General features: G+C 38.8%; 1 protein-coding gene and 1 pseudogene across 4 annotated transcripts in view; one reads left to right on the forward strand and one right to left on the reverse strand.

The window, feature by feature from the left end:
- ATF7 (activating transcription factor 7) overlaps positions 1-5,764 on the forward strand; it is a 155,707-nt gene that overhangs the window by 21,626 nt on the left and 128,317 nt on the right. The gene's annotated exons all lie outside the window — the stretch shown is intronic.
- On the reverse strand, positions 3,911-4,513 carry LOC105503672 (annotated as a pseudogene).

Raw genomic sequence — 5,764 nt, forward strand, 5'->3', positions numbered from 1 at the left:
CCGGGAGACAGAGCGAGACTCCGTCTCAAAAAAAAAAAAAAAAAAAAAAGAGAAAAATTTCTCCCTTCTTTCCATTTTTAGCACTGTAACCAAAAACTACAGAGCTTCATGTTATTTGGGTGATAAAAGCATAGACTTGGTTGACTGTGGTCATAAAAAGTGCGTTAGACGCAAGATAGTCATAAATATGGATTTAAAATATGTGTAGCCTTAAATACATAAATACCTGCATAGCAAATATTTTGTGGATCCAGCAGCTTTCTGCAGAAACCTGAAGTTAAGTGTGAACTTAAATATAGACTTTAAATATTTATTAAATATTAAATCAATAAATATTTATTGAATATCTACTGTGTTGTGAGAAGAAAGGCTTCCTGAAGTTTTAACCTAAATCTCTATATTCTACCCCATTCCCCTTTTGATTACAGATAATGCAGCCATTCCCTTTTTAGTCAGAAAACCAAAATAGCCCTCATCAGTCGCTAACACATCACCTTTTCATTTTCCTTTAATAGCAGTTATCTGCTGTTAATCTAAAATTATTTTGCTTACTTGCTTATTACTTGCTTCTTCCTTTTAGAATATAAGTAAGCTCTGTGAGGGCAGAAATCATGTCTGTCTCATTTGTTCTTGAATTACTTGGGTCTAGGGCATATGGCACTGTGCATAGGCACTGAGTAAAATATTTGGTGAATTAATGAATTTTAAAACTCACTAAATGTGTATAATCCAAAAAGCAAATTATGGTTATTAATTTCAGACTTCTTCCTTGTTAAATCTTTTTTTTTTTTTTTTTTTTTTTTTGAGACAGAGTCCCAGTCTGTCACCCAGGCTGGAGTGCTGTGCTGTGATCATAGCTCACTACAACCTGAACTCCTGGGCTCAAGGGATCCTCTCATCTCGGTCTCCCGAGCTCCCGAGTAGCTGGGACTACAGGCACACACCACTGTGGGATGGGTGGCTACATTTTTTTTTTTTTAAGAAACGGTATCGTGGCCGGGTGCGGTGGCTCATGCCTATAATCCCAGCACTTTGGGAGGCTGAGGCGGACAGATTACTTGAGGTCGGGAGTTCAAGACCAGCCTGACCAACATGGAGAAACCCCATTTCTACTAAAAATACAAAATTAGCTACTCGTGGTGGCGCATGCCTGTAATCCCAGCTACTTGGGAGGCTGAGGTAGGAGAATTGCTTAAACCTGGGAGGCAGAGGTTGTGGTGAGCTGAGAACACGCCATTGCACTCCAGCGTGGGCAACAAGAGCAAAACTCTGTCTCAAAAAAAGAGAAAGAAAGAAAAGGAAAAAAAAGAAAAAGAAAAGAAACAGGCTCTTGCTTTGTTGCCTAGACCGGTCTTGAACTCCTGACCTCAAGCTGTCCTCTGACCTCAGCCTCCCAAAGTGTTGGGATTACAGGTGTGAGCCATGGCACCTGACCTATGAACAGAAATTTTAATACCTAAATAATCTACTGCCTAGTAAAACTTGAGTAGTCTACTTTGTTTTCTGGGGTTCCCATAACCTGCATTATAGTCTCACAGTTCATGTGTTAACTGGAATCTTAAGTCAGTTTGCTAGATGTAATGGAAATCAGAGCAGCACTGAGTATCCTGTGGAGAATATAAAATGTTGAGACTGCTGTGGTGAAGAACTTGTATTTGTACTCTTTGCTTAATGGCAGCTAAATTATCAGTCTGAAACGTGGTAACTGAAGTTGTGTGTTTAGAAGAGAGCTGTTTGCATATAATTTCTTTTTATTATCATAAAGAAATGGAGTCCATAGAGTTCTGTTTGGGTACCTTTCTAAGTTTTTCAGCTTGTTTATACTGAGTTGAAAGGTATTCAGTACCTGCTAAACTTGGTTTCAGCTCTATATTCCCTTTGTGATGCATGGTTGGGGCAATTTCTGATTGTCTGGTATAAGCATAATTGTTAGGGAACATTCATGGGATTGTGAAAATGGGTCCTGGAAGGTAACAAAAGGAGGAGCTATTTTGAATTGCCTGTTTTACCTTGTGTGTTGATAAACAAGTTTCCACCGTGTTTGTTTCTATATGAAATGGTTTGTAATTTTAGAATTTTTTATGGCCCTTTTTGAACTTAATTTGTCACTTGGTTCTGTTGCTTTGTAGTTAGAAAATGAGTACTTTTGTATAATTTTTAAATATACTGTTCAGTGCTTTAGAATAGTCAGACAGATATGGACTTTTTTTTTTTTTTAAGAAAAAAAGTCTTATTATTTATTACACTGAACAATTCTGACCACCAATAACCAATGCGGTCCAGGAGAGAAGAACATCTTGCTTCTCAACAAACTTTCCTCCCTTGCTTTAACATTTTTGAGGATCCTTTCCCAAACCTATTACATCTGTATTATGATGGTTACAAATTTTCCAACTCTGCCACTCCTTCCAGTGCATTATTTTTAGTATCTTCATTAAAGGGGCAAAATAAAATAAAATAATAAAGATTCCATACTTGTAATAACAAAACAATGTTGGAAACTGTCATTAAATCAGGACAAGTGAAAAACAGATCTGTTCCCAGACTGACAGGACTATAAATTTAGGAAGTACACAAAAAAATTAGAAATTAAGTACACTCAATAGGATACATTAAAAATGTACAGTTTTTGTATGTCAATCATACCTAAGTAGTTTTAAAAACAAATGATCCGACCCATACCGCCAGCTAATAAAGAACAAATGAGTCATACAAAAGAAAAAAGAAAAAGCACACATTTTGGGTTACTCCTACTTTTGAGTTAAGAACACTAACAATAAAATTTGCATGCAACGAATACAGTTCCCTAAATACAACAGATGAATTATTTTATATACTCGTCTTATTTTTATTTATGGATAATCGGTTAATAAACACATTTTAAGTTCAATATATTATGTATTTATGAGTGGGAAGCAACCTTAGACATTTTAAACACCAGAAATATACGAAACAATTATAAGTGAAATAATACAGACAAAGTCCGTTGTGTTTTGATCCTGGAGTCAAACCATAGAAATCTCAGGTTATTAAGAGAACTTTGAAAAATATTTTTTCGAATATTAAAAATCATGTGTTTGAGGGAGGGAGAGAATTAACAGCCTTTCTTTGCCTTAAAATACTCTACGTTTTATGAAATTGCAATTGGAATGAAGCAGCTCCTAAAGTAGTCAGTGTTCAGAGGAAGAGAAAATTGAGCACAAGAGCCAACTACCATTTTACTCAACTCCTTCACAATGCTCAGCTGAAGAACTTCTCACTTGACCTGTTGAAGGTCAGGCACAGTGGCTTATGCCCATAATCCCAGCATTTTGGGAGGCCAAGGCGGGTAGATACTTGAGTCCAGGAGTGTGAGACCAGCCTGGCCAACATGGGGAAACCCCATCTCTACTTAAAAAAAAAAAAAAAAAATGCTGGGTGTGGTAACAGGTGCCTGTAATCCCAGCTACTCAGGAGGCTGAGGCAGGAGAATCACTTGAACTCAGGACGCGGAGATTGCCCTGAACTGAGATTGCACAAGTGCACTCCTGCCTGGGCAACAGAGTGAGACACTGTCTCAGAAGACAAAACAAAACAAAAAAGAGCTGCTGCTGAAGTCATGTCTATTTTAGAAAAGTAGTATGAATGAGTTTTTCTACATATTAACTACAATTTATGGTAATTTGCGAAATGTTTTTCTGTTTTTAAATCTGAGAGTCTCTATCTCCACTCACAAAGCAACAGGCACTGCTAGGGCTCTTAGGCTAACATCTGCCACCCCACCAGTCAGCATGGCCCATAAACAGGTGTGCAGAGGACCAGAGTTCACCTGTCAGCAGCCCGGCGGAATCTGACTCTCCAGACTTTCTGCCATTAATTATCATAGATGTGGCCTTTTTCTTGATATTCTATTCCCACTGGAGGCTTTTTATTAAGACCTTGTTACACAGGCATCTTGTGGAGATTCCACTGCCTCTGGCGTCCTCACCCTGGCCGAAATTCTCCCCCAGGAGGCCAGCAAAGCCTCTGGGGCAGAAGTTGTCACCACAACTGTATTAACTCCCTCAAGGAGAGCAGTGGAATCTTCCAGGGCAGGCGGCCCCTCTGCAGGGGGAAGGGCCACTTCAGGAGGATGATGTGTCTCAGAACTTTGCAGGGACGTTTCCCCTTTTTCCACCTTTAATTTTTTTTGCGATGATTTCCGGATTTTGGCCTCTTTTGCTGTGCTAGGAAAATCCTTTTGATTTGGGTAGGCAAAGGCACACAGACGCTTATATGCATCCAATTTCTGGCCTTTGGAGCTCAGCTTCAATTGTTGGCACCAGGCCCACAGAATGTCGCAGTGAATCAGATTAACAGGTGGCAGTTTAGAGGGTAATGGAGGGATTTGGTATCTTCTTCTGAAGTCTGGGGTTGTCAGTGTACTCTGCCTTCTTCTTAGGACAGAGCGCTTTATTGCCTTTGACAGACATTTTTTCTTTGGTTCTCTTTGCTGATGTTCCTCTTTGCCTTTTGCCTTCTCCATACTTGTAGAAGAAGCCAGACCTCTTTTTTAAAACTCAGACTTCTTTCTTTTTTTATTTTGAAATGGGGTCTTGTTCTGTCGCCAGGCTGGAGTGCAGTGGCACAATCTCGGCTCACTGCAACCTCCGCCTCCTGGGTTCAATGATTCTCCTGCCTCAGCGTCCTGTGTAGCTGGGACTACAGGCGGGCACCACCACGCTCAGCTAATTTTTTTGTATTTTTAGTAGAGGCAGGGTTTCACCATGTTGGCCAGGATGGTCTCAATCTCTTGACCTCATTATCCACCCACCTAGGCCTCCCAAACTGCTGGGATTTACAGGAGTGAGCCACTGCACCCCACCAACTCAGACTTTTTTCAGTCATGCATATCTGCATTCTTTTTTCTTATTAGATTACATTATAACTTTTTGACTTATTAAGACCAATCTGTGATTATTGTAGAGACTTCGAAAAATACTACAAGTACAAAGAAGAAAATAGAATCACCTCGGATACCATTATCCAGAGATAACTATTATTAACATTTTGATGTTAATTCCCTTATCTTTTCTATGCTTATTATTTTGTTTGCTTTTTTATAGATTTACAATTATGGTGCATGTACAATTTTATTTTATTTTTTTCTGTTTAACATACATTTTCTCATATTTTTAGTTTTCAAAATGTTATTCTTTATAACTTAAATATAGTTTATTATAAGGCAGTACCTTAATTTATATTTATCCATTCTTATTTAATTTAATTCCTGTTCTTTTTTGGTCGTAAAGATGACTGTGATTAAACACTCAATGCAAAAATGGTCCACATGTCTGGTTTTATCTTTAGAATAGAGAGTCTGAAAGAAGAATGAACTGTTCAAAGGATATAAAACATCTTAAGACATTTAATGTAAATATTGCCAAATTGACTTCCAGAAAGATCATCAAAATATGTACTGCCGAAAGTACTATATAAAAGTGCCAGGCCAGGCACAGTGGCTCATGTCTGTAATCCCAACACTTTGGGAGACCGAGGCAGGCAGATCACTTGAGGTCAGGAGTTGGAGACCAGCCTGATGAACATGGAGAAACCCCGTGTCTACTAAAAATACAAAATTAGCCAGGTGTGGTGGTACATGCCTGTAATCTCAGCTACTCGGGAGGCTGAGGTAGGAGAATCACTTGAATCCGGGAGGCGAAGGTTGCAGTGAGCCGAGATCATGCCATTGCACTCACTCTAGCCTAGGCAACAAGAGCAAAAACTCCATCTCAAAAAAAAAAAA

The sequence above is a fragment of the Colobus angolensis genome, unplaced genomic scaffold (genome assembly GCF_000951035.1).
Source record: "Colobus angolensis palliatus isolate OR3802 unplaced genomic scaffold, Cang.pa_1.0 Scaffold87, whole genome shotgun sequence".
Taxonomy (NCBI): Eukaryota; Metazoa; Chordata; class Mammalia; order Primates; family Cercopithecidae; genus Colobus; species Colobus angolensis.